We start from the raw sequence: 15247 nt of genomic DNA, 5'->3' as shown, positions 1-15247 counted from the left end.
TTTTGGCATCGATAGCGGATACGATGCAGGCAGCGTCCTGAAAGGTTGCAACATGTGAAACAAAATGCGGAAATGGTACATCAATAGCTACATAAACATAGGAAAACGAGAATCTTTTACGTCTCAGTCTCATGTCTACCAGGTTTTACGTCTTTTTTTTTTGCGACAAAGAAGGATAAATGGGTGTCACCACCGTACTTTCTCTATGAGCTACTAAATGCCATTAAAAAGGCATATAGATCAATTTACATTTGGTATATTTATTGCTTATGGCTGCTTAAGAACTTGGTCTTCGTTCTCCGTTTCACTTTAGACCGTTTCTTCCGCACACTCTCATCTGCTGGAAACTATGATTCGATTACGTGGTTTTGAGTAAGTGTATGGGTGTTGAGACACAAACGCTCAGAGAAGTTACAGGTGGGCGGTGCCAAAACTCTTCTGGAACCCAGGCGACGGTACACTTATACACATGCTTGGTGACGGCGATGCGACAACAATGACACCTGTGTCCAGCCGGCCACGGAGCGGGAAGCACACCGGCGCGGCCGTGTCAACAATGGTACTCACCCTGCCGCTGGCGTCCACGCAGTTGACGTCGGCTCCGGAGAGGTCCATGAGCTGGCAGAAGGCGTCCTCGTCCGCCTCGCGGGCCGCGCGCACCAGCAGCTGCTGGTGTGGCGGGGGGGCGGCGGGTTGCGGGGGCGGCAGCGTGCCGCGGCGGTAGCGGGCCGTCTCGTGGCAGCAGCTGGCGCCCACGGCGGGCTTCGCGGCGGCACTCGCGGCTGCGGAGGCGGTGGCGGCGGCGGCGCGACTGCGCAGCCAGCTCTGGACGCCCGCCACCTGCGGCACCGACAACCTCAGCGCCTCTGACGGGCGAGAGCCGAAACTGCGCTGCCGCGGAGTCACCACACTCGCTGCCTGTTGCTAATATTCTGCGTGAAATGATTAACTAAAGGGTATTCCTAGAGACTAGATGTGCTTCCAGTAGATTACTCGCATTTCTCTTTCATCTTCTACCACTACATTCCGCAAGAAAAGTTACAATGTGTGGCGGATGGTACCTCGTGTACCACTAACATTCCTCCTGAGTCTGATTCCTGTTCCAGCACTGGCCCAGAATACACGCTAAGACAAAGAAAAACGACCCATCACGAAGAAATCGGATGTGAAATACATGTATAGACAAACTAATGATTACAATTCCAGAAATATTGGACGATTTACTCAAAACGAAGAACTTCACAAATTGAGCAAGTCAATAACACTTTGAAACTTCCTGGCAGATTAAAACTGTTTGCCGGACTGAGACTCGAACTCGGGACATTGCCCGCGAAAGGCAAAGGTCCCGAGTTCGAGTCTCGGTCGGGCACACAGTTTTGATCTGCCAGGAAGTTTCATATCAGCGCACATTCCGCTGCAGAGTGAAAATCTCATCATGGAAACATCCCCCAGGCTGTGGCTAAGTCATGTCTCCGCAATATCCTTTCTTTCAGGAGTGCTAGTTCCGCAAGGTTCGCAGGAGAGCTTCTGTGAAGTTTGGAAGGTAGGAGACGAGGTACTGCAGAAGTAAAGCTGTGAGGACGGGGCGTGAGTCGTGCTTGGGTAGCTCAGTTGGTAGAGCACTTGCCCGCCAAAGGCAAAGGTCCCGAGTTCGAGTCTCGGCCCGGCACACAGTTTTGATCTGCCAGGAAGTTTCATATCAGCGCACACTCCGCTGCAGAGTGAAAATCTCATTCTGGAAATATCCCCCAGGCTGTTTCTCAGCCATGTCTCCGCAATATCCTTTCTTTCAGGAGTGCTAGTTCTGCAAGGTTCGCTGGAGAGCTTCTGTAAAGTTTGGAAGGTAGGAGACGAGGTACTGGCAGGAGTAAAGCTGTGAGGACGGGGCGTGAGTCGTGCTTGGGTAGCTCAGTTGGTAGAGCACTTGCGCCACGAAAGGCAAAGGTCCCGAGTTCGAGTCTCGGTCCGGCATACAGTTTTAATCCGCCAGGAAGTTTCATATCAGCGCACACTTCACTGCAGAGTGAAAAACTCATTCTCAATAACGCTTTGGTCCACCTCTGGCCATTACGCAAACAGTTATTCGGCTTGGCAGTGAGACAGTTGTTAGATGTTGTCCTAAAGAAAATGGTGCAAAATTCTGTCCAATTGGCGCTTTAGATAGTCAAAACTCCGGGCTGATTGGAAGGCCCTGCAATAACGCTCCGCATGTTCTCAATTGTAGAGAGATCCGGTGGCCTCGCTGGCCAAGGCAGCTTTAGTCAAGCACGAAGGTAAGCAGTAGAAACTCTCGCCACGTGGGGGCAGACATTCTTTGCTGAAATGTAAACCCAAGATGACTTGCCACGAAGGGCAACAAAACGGTGCGAAGAATATCGCCTGCATACAGTTGTGCTCTAAGGATGCCACGCATTACAACCAAAGAGGTCCTGGTTTGAAAAGAAATGGCACTACACTCTATCAATCCTAGCCCTCGTGCCGTATGGCAGGCAACTGTCAGGATGGTATCCCATCACTATTTGGAGCGTCTTCAGACATATCTTCGTAGTAGAATTGTCTTCAGTGACGAGTCCCACTTCAAACTGAGCCCCGTTCACCAGCGAAGACGTCTAAGGCCCAGACAGCAATGGGATATCTACGGCCCAACAACCAGGAGCGATGATTTAATGTACCACTTCCTTTCATAGCAGTACCCTTTTGGTTGTAATCTGTGGTACCCTTTCAGGACAGCGGTACAAAGACGATATTCTACTTCCCGTTCTGTTCTCCTTTATGTCAAGCCATCCTGGGCTTACATTTCAGCAAGATAATGCCCACCCGCACACGGTGAGATTTTATACTGCTTGTTTTAGTACTTGCCAAACACCATCCCGGCCAGAAAGGTCTGCGAATCTCTCCCCAGTTGAGAACGTTTGAAGTATTTTGGGAAGTGTCCTGCCATCAACTCGGGATTTTGACGATCTAACGAGCCAATTTGACAGAATTTGGTACGGTATCCGTCGGGACGACATGCAACCCCTCTATCAATTCCCAGTGGAAGCCTTGAATGCATAACGGTCAAGATCGACCAGGCTTTATTGATTTGCTCTATTTGTGAAGCTCCTTCTCTTGAAAACATCATCCACTTTTTCTGAAACTGTAGTCAATTGTTTGTCTGTACATAACATTTACTGATTTCCGTCCAATTCGGATAATTCCTTCGTGGTACATCCTTTTTTCTTTCTTACACTATTTCCTGGCTGCAACTGTGTGTTCGTAGAGTGGCTATTACAGAGTCGGACAGGAGTATGGAAACACCAAAAACACAGCTCATCACCATGCCTAATGTGGTGCAGAAAAACCATTGACATTCAAACTAGCTTCCACTCGTTTCGAAATGGGTAAATATAGATCCAGTACGATTATCTAGGGAGTCTTATTTCATTCTTCCCGCTAAATAGTGGCAACTTAAGGTAACGATAATAGACGTGGATAGCGATAACGCACCCGTCTTAACGAAGTAGACCACATATGCTCAGTTATATTAGGATATGGTGATAGTTGTCACAAAACTGGTCCTGTACGACGCGAGCTGTGCGAACAAGGGTCCTGTTGGCTTAGCACACAGTGTCACCACTGGGAACCGGCACTGTACCATGGGGCTAGGCGTGATCTATCGAAATAGTCACATAATCCTTGGCAGTGATACGACTTTGGAGAGTAATCATGCCCAAAGCATCACCGAACCTGCACCATGTTTCACTCTTGGGACGTAAGCTCCACCAGTAGGTGGAAACAGTGTGACAGTGTGAAACAAGACCCATCCGAAGAAAATGACATTCTTCCATTGCTACTTTGTCCAGGTTTTATAGCTTCGGGACCACATTTTCCTGTTGCAGACATTCTAGGCGCTTCAGTCTGGAACCCCGCGACCGCAGGTTCGAGTCCTGCCTCGGGCATGGATGTGTGTGATGTTCTTAGGTTAGTTAGGTTTAAGTAGTTCTAAGTTCTAGGGAACTGATGATCTCAGATATTAAGTCCCATAGTACTCGGAGCCATACGAACCATTTTTGGAATTGCAGCTCGCCCTGTAGTTCCCTGATTATGGAGTTCCCTTCTTGTTGTCTGCTGACAGTGTTCGCAGGTGAAAAATTCAGTTCGCAGTGACTTTAGCAGAGGTCGTTCCCTTATTTTCCTCACAATTCTCTTCAGTGATCGTCTGCCACGGTCACTCATCACATCCTTTCGTTCGCGTTGTGACTTTGCGGATGATGTTTCTCCACTTTCCCTGTATGCGACATAAATCTTCGATACTGTGTCTCTTGAAACCTCAAACACTTTGCCTATGTTGGGTACGGAAGTACCGAAGTACCCATCAACCGAGCACCGACAGTTTCTGACGACTACACAGAACACTCTCCGCCCCCGGCAGCTGAGTGGTCAGCGCGACTGAATGTCAATCCTAAGGGGCCGGGTTCGATTCCCGGCTGATTCGGAGATTTTTCTCCGCTCAGGGACTGGGTGTTGTGTTGTCCTAATCATCATAATTTCATCTCCATCGACGCGCAAGTCGCCGAAATGGCGTCAAATCGAAAGACTTGCCATGCGGCGAGCGATCTACCCGACAGTAGGCCCTAGTCACGACATTTACATTTTTCACAGAACACTGTCATAACCACGACTGACACCTGCAAAGCAGCAGCGTAACCTGTGAAGCCTGGATATCACCTGCGTTTATGATGAAGCATACATTTCTTGCGTTCGTTCCATGTTTTTGTTCAACCCCTGCATGTACGCTACAGTCATTTTCAGGTGTCTGGGGAAGAAGGTTTTTCTTCACCTTCATGGGCCACTTTTTCCTTATTCTTAAAGGTGATATGCTGAAAGCTACATGCTGGATGGCACAAGGGCGAGTGATTCTCTGAGAATAGAAGGCGTTTCTCATTAAGAATAGAAGGTGTTCTCAACACCTGTAGGAAAATAAATTTTGAAAAGCCCTAGAGGAAGCAGCATTTTAAGCAGAGTGTTACTAGCACAGACAGTAAATGTCCAATGGCATTTTCTACATGTCGCTACTGAATTGCTTGCGCGTTCATACAATTGGCGTTCAGTTTGGAGCTCACAAACTCGGGAAAGTCAGTCGGTATCCCTTCCGCGTGGCCTCTCTGGACTGGAGGTACTGATTCAGTTGCTCATTTCTGGTTCGGAGATACACTCCTGGAAATTGAAATAAGAACACCGTGAATTCATTGTCCCAGGAAGGGGAAACTTTATTGACACATTCCTGGGGTCAGATACATCACATGATCACACTGACAGAACCACAGGCACATAGACACAGGCAACAGAGCATGCACAATGTCGGCACTAGTACAGTGTATATCCACCTTTCGCAGCAATGCAGGCTGCTATTCTCCCATGGAGACGATCGTAGAGATGCTGGATGTAGTCCTGTGGAACGGCTTGCCATGCCATTTCCACCTGGCGCCTCAGTTGGACCAGCGTTCGTGCTGGACGTGCAGACCGCGTGAGACGACGCTTCATCCAGTCCCAAACATGCTCAATGGGGGACAGATCCGGAGATCTTGCTGGCCAGGGTAGTTGACCACCTTCTAGAGCACGTTGGGTGGCACGGGATACATGCGGACGTGCATTGTCCTGTTGGAACAGCAAGTTCCCTTGCCGGTCTAGGAATGGTAGAACGATGGGTTCGATGACGGTTTGGATGTACCGTGCACTATTCAGTGTCCCCTCGACGATCACCAGTGGTGTACGGCCAGTGTAGGAGATCGCTCCCCATACCATGATGCCGGGTGTTGGCCCTGTGTGCCTCGGTCGTATGCAGTCCTGATTGTGGCGCTCACCTGCACGGCGCCAAACACGCATACGACCATCATTGGCACCAAGGTAGAAGCGACTTTCATCGCTGAAGACGACACGTCTCCATTCGTCCCTCCATTCACGCCTGTCGCGACACCACTGGAGGCGGGCTGCACGATGTTGGGGCGTGAGCGGAAGACGGCCTAACGGTGTGCGGGACCGTAGCCCAGCTTCATGGAGACGGTTGCGAATGGTCCTCGCCGATACCCCAGGAGCAACAGTGTCCCTAATTTGCTGGGAAGTGGCGGTGCGGTCCCCTACGGCACTGCGTAGGATCCTACGGTCTTGGCGTGCATCCGTGCGTCGCTGCGGTCCGGTCCCAGGTCGACGGGCACGTGCACCTTCCGCCGACCACTGGCGACAACATCGATGTACTGTGGAGACCTCACGCCCCACGTGTTGAGCAATTCGGCGGTACGTCCACCCGGCCTCCCGCATGCCCACTATACGCCCTCGCTCAAAGTCCGTCAACTGCACATACGGTTCACGTCCACGCTGTCGCGGCATGCTACCAGTGTTAAAGACTGTGATGGAGCTCCGTATGCCACGGCAAACTGGCTGACACTGACGGCGGCGGTGCACAAATGCTGCGCAGCTAGCGCCATTCGACGGCCAACACCGCGGTTCCTGGTGTGTCCGCTGTGCCGTGCGTGTGATCATTGCTTGTACAGCCCTCTCGCAGTGTCCGGAGCAAGTATGGTGGGTCTGACACACCGGTGTCAATGTGTTCTTTTTTCCATTTCCAGGAGTGTATAATCATCCAACATGATCAACTAATTATTTCTTCAAGCTTGAAAAGTCTTGAGAGAGTTTGAAAGTTTATTGAAACCAATAAGTTTCATTCGCATCTGTGGAAATTTGGATGTGGCATTTTTCTGCGACTTTTTCCGTTTTGACTCCAAGTAACTATCCTGTACTTGCGGAGTCAGCTAGGTACGGGGTATGAACCGTTAGCAGTGTACTTACTGCTGTCCGGTGGAAGGGTCTCGGCGTCTTCCTGAGAGTAGTCAGCTACTTTCTTGCCTTTAATTAGGGACTTGGGCACGGCGAGACGTTTAAACTTGTCTCGCGGGTCCAAGCGATGCTGCGGATCCCGACAGTAAAAGTGTAGCAGTTCAAAGCATTAATTCCATAAATCTTTCCGATCAAATAAGTGCAGCAGTTCGCACGCTGCAAATCGTTCACGTTGAGGGGATTTTGGCAATAGGCAGGAGTGGTCTGAGGACGGACACCAGGTCGTTTCAGTATAAACCAAAATCCAGTTCATCTTCGTAGTCTTCTCTCGAGAGGTATATAGGAGGAAACAGTACTTTAACTGAGCTATCCTAGCACGGTTTTCGACCCGTCTTCACAGCTTTTCTTCCGCCAATCCCTCTTCTCTCACCTTCGAAACTTCACAGAACCTCTCCTGTAAAATTTGCAAGACTAGCACTCCCGAAGGAAATGAGACTGTGAAGATATGGCTTAGCCACAGCCTGGGGGATGTTTCCAGAATGAAATTTTCACTCTGCAGCGGATTGTGCGCTGATATGAAACTTCCTGGCAGATTAAAACTGTGTGGCGAACCGAGATGACACGCAGGAGCATTGCCTTCCGCGGGCAAGTGCTCTACCCAAGTACGATTCACAAACCCTCCTCACAGCTTTACCGCATCTCCTACCTTCCCAACTTCGCAGAAGTTCTCGTGCGTAAATTATAGGTCTAGCACTACTGGAACAAAGTATATGATGACTATAGCAGTTAAGTCCCATAAGATTTCACACACATCTGAACATTTTTCGAAGAAAGTATGTAGCGGAGACATGGCTTAACTACAAGTTGAGAGGGTGGGGGGGGGGGGGGGGGGGGGGCTGCAGAGTAAAAATTCATTCTGGAAAGCAATTACAGTTACTATTTTCAGCACATACGCATACATTCACATTGTGTGGTCGTTCAGATAACGTGCAACTTACAAAATAATATGAGACACAGTATTTATTTAGACAGGTAAATGCAAGAAACGTTACTATTTCTGCGGGGATACGAAAGCAGTTTATTTGGTTATTTTCCATATTGTTACGGTAACAAAATATAACATTTTCTCTAGCATGTAGGTAATGTAACTAAACAAACTGCGTACAGATCAATATAAATTAAATTTCTATTAATTTTAGATACGGAGCTAGAAACGTTATTGCAACGCCTGTGTCTGTAAGAAGTACAATGCATTGTTCCTTCGGAAATGAATGCATAGTACTTCGGTACAAACACAGGCACTATAATATCGTATTTATCCGCCGACACCAGGCTAACGACTTTCGATTACAATTTCTTCCCTATGCGGCAATTACAGTAAGTGTATGAGTGCAGGCTAATGACGCGTCGAAGGCGACATATGGAAGTTCGAGTCTGCCGTGAAGCATACACGGATAGCAGGAACTCTCAAGCTGACCACTCGCGACAAGCGGAAAATCCGGGTTCGAGTAACGGTCCGCACAAATTTACAGTGTCGTCATTCCATTCTACAGTTGGAGATTGCCTGCATTCACGTCTGCGAATACATTTTCTGTTTTAGAGATTGTAAGTAGGCTGTTTAGGTTTTTTTATTGGTAACGCCACCTCTGTATGAAAATCACTGGCTGTGCTGTGTGCAGTCTGTGGCTGCTTTGCATTGTTGTAATACTCGCCATTGTAGTGTTAGGCAGCTGGCAGTGAACAGCGCGTAGCGTTGCGTAGTTGGAGGTGAGCCGCCAGCAGTGGTGGATGTGGGGAGAAAGATGGCGGAGTTTTGTAATTTGTCATGAACTGCTATATATATTATGACTATTAAGGTAAATACATTGTTTGTTCTCTATTAAAATCTTTCATTTGCTAACTATCCCTATCAGTAGTTAGTGCCTTCCATAGTTTGAATCTTTTATTTAGCTGGCAGTAGTGGCGCTCGCTGTATTGCAGTAGCTTGAGTAGCGAAGATTTTTGTGAGGTAAGTGATTTGTGAAAGGCATAGTTTAATGTTAGTCAGGGCCCATTCTTTTGTAGGGATTATTGAAAGTCAGATTGCGTTGCGCTAACAAAATATTGTGTGTCAGTTTAAGGACAGTCTAGTATAATTGTTCTAAGCGGACGTTTCAAGATGAATGCAGTTTGCTATACATAACGCTCTGTTCGCAGAGTAGGATCCTGGTGGCGGAATCTCATTTAAATCAGATACTGAAAAGAGTGCCCGTCTTCTTGAATGCGCAATTCAATGCGCCTCCTAAAAGATAGGCGGCCAAAATGTGAAGTCAGTTGGTGACAATCATGATGCGCTGTTTACAGTCATCCGGACAAAGCGTACCGTTTCTTACACCTGGCTATCAGAACAAATGTGACTTTCACTCATTATATTACAAGTTACAGAACACAACCCCTTACCTGAAGTACCCTGAATGTGTAGGATGTTTCCTAGTAGTATGTATCTTCGTGTAACCGTAATATGACACTAAAAAGCATGAAACGTTGTGTGACGTCGTTGTCATAAGTTATTCGTTATATACAAAGGAAATTATTTATATATTTTTAATTTTTAATTTATCAGCATGCTTCTTTCTCTCAGGGATATTGTCTTTTCTTATCACTTTTGCTTACGTGCATAAGCAAATATGAAACGGGTTCTTGAAGGGCCTCGGTTATTCATGTACCAACTTTAGATTTTGCACGTGATGACCAAAATATAGTTGCTGTTAACTGAATTGAATGTAATTTTGTTAATTTCTATTTATTGATTGCAAAGCAATCCGTGGAGCGGCCAAGATAAAACTTACCGAACTCATGGAATCTGTACAGTTTAAAAACATGAACTTTAACGCAAATTAATTATCTGTTGCAATTTAAAAAGGTTCTTATAACGAAATCTCTCGCATTTACAGTTACTGTTAACATTGAAAAATAAATTAATACTTCGGCGTGTAATGGCCAACCAGAGGCTGCATCGGAAGATGAGCTTCTCGCAGCGCAAATTACTGAAAAAATGCTTATTAAAAATAATTAGCCACTGCGGGCATTTGAGGTGACAACTATTACAAAGAAATTCATTTTGTAATAATAATAACAAGTTTATTTTAGCAATAAATACGAATAACTTACATAAAATATGTGTAGCCGCTCAATGGCTGCCTTCCGTATAGCGAAACAAAGTGTGTGTACCACAAAATACGTCCTTCCTCCTCGGCCGTACAATCGCGTCTCCCTCGATCCTTTTTTATTTTCATAGACATTAAATAAAGATGCTATCGCTGCATATCAGTTGTTTCAGGAACATTAACTATATCTTTTACACTAATTATATTCATAAAATACGTAAACTACGATTTACAACCGCTAAAAATGTCAATATTTATGTGATGTATCGTCACAGTTGCAAGGCCAAATTCACCTTGCATGCAAGGTGGAACGATATCCGAGAAATGGTACGTCGGCAAACTTCGAAGATTATAAAGGGGCGTACTGAGTAACAAATTGAATGTAGGAACTTTTGTCTGCAAACGTCATCCAACGACGGTACAAAGCGTGCAGGTTAGAGGGACTGACGCCTGCCGCTAGGCAACCCCAGCTGCAAGAAAAGTGATTGAGTATGCAGGTGAGGTGGCGTTGTGACATGTTAATAATCCATCAGAAATCTGCGAACTGGGGTTTGCTTCTAAGGTGTGGCCTAATTTCAGGCATTGGCGCAAATTTGAATGTTATGTGGCGTTGCTGGATACCGCTCCCGGCCATAGCTTCTTGTCCTCAACTACACAGACGTAAAACACCAAGGAGGAGTTGTGCGACACAATCGAAAGTTGGTACACGCGTTGCTACATCTGAAAGATGCATTTGAGGATGAAGATCAGGTTTGCTTGACATACACACTGTAACGGTCGCGAGCGTCAGTTAGCTTTGAGACTGGACGTGGTGTGTTGATGTTAGATGTTCCTTCTGCGATACTGAAGAAACACTTGACAGTAATGCAGCCACTGAACACGATTGCTGGCGGCAGTGCCACGAGAATGTACGGTCGCAGAAAGGCTGGGCTCCCGACGGCCACGTGGCACCACTGAGAGCGAAGACCATCGTGTGCGGATCGGAGTGCATTTGCAGCAACAATCTGAGAAGCAGTTGGCACCGTAGTGACAGTGTTACAAGTAGGTTACTTCAAAGACAGCTCCGAGCCAGCGCCCTGCAGCGTGCATTGCACTGGCTCCAAACCATAGCCATTTGCGACTTCAGTAGCGTCAAGCGAGAACTTGGGGGGGGGGGGGGGGGGAGGACGGCAGGATGTAAGTCTAATGTGTTTTCTGATGAAAGCTGTGTGCGCGCTAGACACACTGGACCTACCCCTGGAGTTAGGGGCTGGGGTGCGACTTCATACGACTGTAGGAACTCTCTCGTGGCTATCCCACGCACCTTGACTGCTAATCTGTCCGTCAATACGAGCTGTTGTGCTGCCATTCATGTACAACATTCCAGGGGGTATTTTCCAACAGGATAACGCTCGCCCACATACTGCTGTTGTAACCCAACATGGTCTAAAGAGTGTCCCCATGTTGCCTTGGCCTGCTCCAATTGAGCACATATTGGGTATTAACGGACGATAGCTACAGTGTCATTCACAACCAGCATTAACCGTCGCCGTGTTGTCCGATCAAGTGCTGCAGGCATGAAACTCCAAAAATGGTTCAAATGGCTCTGAGCACTATGGGACTTAACATCTAAGGTCATCAGTCCCCTAGAACTTGGAACTACTTAAACCTAACTAACTTAAGGACATCACACACATCCATGACAGAGGCAGGATTCGAACCTGCAACCGTAGTGGTCGCGCGGTTCCAGACTGAAGCGCCTAGAACCGCTCGGCCACAACGGCCAGCCATGGAACTCCACCCCACAAACTGGCATCCGGCACCGGTACAACACAATGGAAAGTTTTCATGCTAACATTCAACATTCTGACAATTACACTGGTTTACTTGCGCTTGTATTAACCTGTGATCTTGCAGTGTTAAGCACTTAAACATGTTACCTAGACAAATGAATTTCCCCAAATTTCATTACTGTCCATTTTTTCCCGTCATAGTTTTGTTGCATTCTGTATATTTAAGTATTTGGTCCACAGTTACATTATGAGAATTGGTTAAAAATGAGAATTGGTTAAAAACAGTCTTGGTTGCAATTTTATTTTTTTATTTTTTTTTATTTTTCAACAACGCGTTTCGCCTTATTTAGGCATCTTCAGGTTATCTTTTCTAGATGGACGCGAGAGGCACCAAGATTTGCATAACGCGTTCCCGTTCACAGGAGCGATCTTACTGTTCCTCGCTCATGTGAATGAGAACGCGTTATGCAGATCTTGGTGCCTCTCGCGTCCATCTAGGAAAGATAACCTGAAGATGTCTAAATAAGGCAAAACACATCGTTGAAAAATAAAAAAAATAAAATTGCAACTAAGACTGTTTTTAACCAATACTGTTAAGCACTGGTTTGCTGTTATGCCACATATGGATTGCAAGAATTTCTGCAGTATGAGAGCTGCATGACATCAAGCGGAACCCGTCGATATGAACAAATCGAATGACTGCTATTGTTCTATGCATCTTTACGTGCTCACTTTGCGCTCAGAACTTAAAAATGTGACGTGACGCGATCGATGGGAATACTAGAGACACTGCGCCAAACATCTGCGCAAAAGTCATCGGATTTTCACTGTGGTTTTAATTTCATGACCGATCGGACATCAAACAGCAGTCCTCTTACATTAACGTGCAAATTAATTAGGACAAGACGTTAATGAATATCACAAGTATAATACAGTTAGTTCAAAAGTCAAATGTCTGTGAAATCTTATGGGATTTAACTGCTAAGGTCATCAGTCCCTAAGCTTATACACTACTTAACCTAAATTATCCTAAGGACGAACACACACACCCATGCCCGAGAGAGGACTCGAACCTCTGCCGGGATCAGCCGCACAGTCCATGCATGACTGCAGCGCCCCAGAGCGCTCGGCTAATCCCGCGCGGCAATACAGTTAGTAGCTTACTGAATATTAATAACTAATGTGTCCTCCGTATGTTTTAATGAGCCTCGGAGTACGTTGTGGAAATAGATTCGATCAGGTTTGAGTAAATGTTTCGTAGTTCGTCGTCACCAAATCACACTTTTCACCTCATTTACTAAAACACATTCTTTTGCTGAACAGTCCATTTTACCAAGACGCCTTTTCACAACAATCCAAAAATTCACGATGCGATTTAAGTCTGTTGAATTACCAGGCCACCGAAGCACATTCGCGTGGTTTGCTTCCATGAACGTCTCGACTGCTTTAGAAGCACCATCTGCAGCGGTCTGTAGGAATGGCACCATCTTGCACCATGTGTTAGGTTGAACTCATCACGTCGTCAGCTGGAGCTAGTGCCCCAGGGCCACTTGCAATGAAGAAACCATTATTTGGGAGGGTGTTTTACAGTCTCTTCACGGGTGCTTCGCTTAACTACCGTTGCTCTGCAGCCTTGAACAACAAAATGTGACTCACTACTGTAAATTATACGTGCCAACAGTTTATTTTCCATGGGATGTGTTAACAGCTGCTTCTTTATAGGCTTTCGTGCTTTTCGTCAACAACGTCGAACCGTTGAACAGTCGTTCAAACCCCAGAAGCCAAAAAATCTCCCCGAAGACCCTTACTTGTCACGTGAAGATGAATTATACTGTGTCTCAGTTTTGTCGGTCCTTTGGGTGGTTTTTCGTTTTCGTTCACATGTGCATTTTCTCTTTGGAGACAGAAAGGTAGTATCACTATATGTCATAATAAGCCTTGAAACTATATTTTCCCACACCAACGAGATACACAATGTCTCTTGTAGTAACAGATGTGTGTTCATGAAGAACTATTTTTGCCCGCTTCTTAGGTGAAATATCCATTTTAACACCACACAAAATTTTCCTGTCGAGAACACAGAAATAACAAACGTTGTTGCTACTCACACACGCACTCAACTGAACTGGAGGGGAGCGACAATTCTCGTTCCTAGTTAAGGCAACAACAGCCCTCGAAGAACCCAACAATTGGGCGGATAAAATTTTTATTGCTAACCAACTTCAATTCCTTGTAAAATAAAATATGAGCTTGTCCCAATTAATTTGCACACTACTGTATTTGAGGGTAATAACAACACGTGATATGTAAAATCAGAATTAGGGAAGGGTACTGAAAAAATGCAAAGCATATGTGAAGGCAGTAGCATGCAAGACGCGAGTGCTACCAATTCTAGAGTACTGTTCCAACATTTGGAGTCTGTATCTAGCAGGGAGCACAACAGACATAAATTCAGAAATGCCCTGCTAGGATCGTACCAGGAAGGTACAGGTCACACAAAAATGTCACAGAAATTCTCGAGGAATGAAAATGGGAATTCCTGAAAAATCTACAATGTAGTTCTTGGGAAACATTCTTTGGTAAACCTGTGCGACAAATATGCTGCTACACCATTTCGTACCTCGCTTAGCACTCCATATATATGTCATAAAAAGGCATATACACTCCTGGAAATTGAAATAAGAACACCGTGAATTCATTGCCCCAGGAAGGGGAAACTTTATTGACACATTCCTGGGGTCAGATACATCACATGATCACACTGACAGAACCACAGGCACATAGACACAGGCAACAGAGCATGCACAATGTCGGCACTAGTACAGTGTATATCCACCTTTCGCAGCAATGCAGGCTGCTATTCTCCCATGGAGATGATCGTAGAGATGCTGGATGTAGTCCTGTGGAACGGCTTGCCATGCCATTTCCACCTGGCGCCTCAGTTGGACCAGCGTTCGTGCTGGACGTGCAGACCGCGTGAGACGACGCTTCATCCAGTCCCAAACATGCTCAATGGGGGACAGATCCGGAGATCTTGCTGGCCAGGGTAGTTGATTTACACCTTCTAGAGCACGTTGGGTGGCACGGGATACATGCGGACGTGCATTGTCCTGTTGGAACAGCAAGTTCCCTTGCCGGTCTAGGAATGGTAGAACGATGGGTTCGATGACGGTTTGGATGTACCGTGCACTATTCAGTGTCCCCTCGACGATCACCAGTGGTGTACGGCCAGTGTAGGAGATCGCTCCCCACACCATGATGCCGGGTGTTGGCCCTGTGTGCCTCGGTCGTATGCAGTCCTGATTGTGGCGCTCACCTGCACGGCGCCAAACACGCATACGACCATCATTGGCACCAAGGCAGAAGCGACTCTCATCGCTGAAGACGACACGTCTCCATTCGTCCCTCCATTCACGCCTGTCGCGACACCACTGGAGGCGGGCTGCACGATGTTGGGGCGTGAGCGGAAGACGGCCTAACGGTGTGCGGGACCGTAGCCCAGCTTCATGGAGACGG

The 15247-nt window shown here is 46.7% G+C and overlaps 1 non-coding gene across 1 annotated transcript; it reads left to right on the top strand.

Moving 5' to 3' along the window:
* Positions 1-1595: 1595 nt before the first annotated feature.
* On the top strand, positions 1596-1670 carry Trnaw-cca (transfer RNA tryptophan (anticodon CCA)). Its single transcript has one exon. It is a non-coding gene; the product is annotated as a tRNA-Trp (tRNA).
* The last annotated feature ends 13577 nt before the right edge of the window (positions 1671-15247 follow it).

This window comes from Schistocerca nitens, chromosome 5, assembly GCF_023898315.1.
Source record: "Schistocerca nitens isolate TAMUIC-IGC-003100 chromosome 5, iqSchNite1.1, whole genome shotgun sequence".
Lineage (NCBI taxonomy): Eukaryota > Metazoa > Arthropoda > Insecta > Orthoptera > Acrididae > Schistocerca > Schistocerca nitens.
Note: the sequence above shows the minus strand (reverse complement) of the source record. Positions and strands in the feature narration are given on the sequence as shown.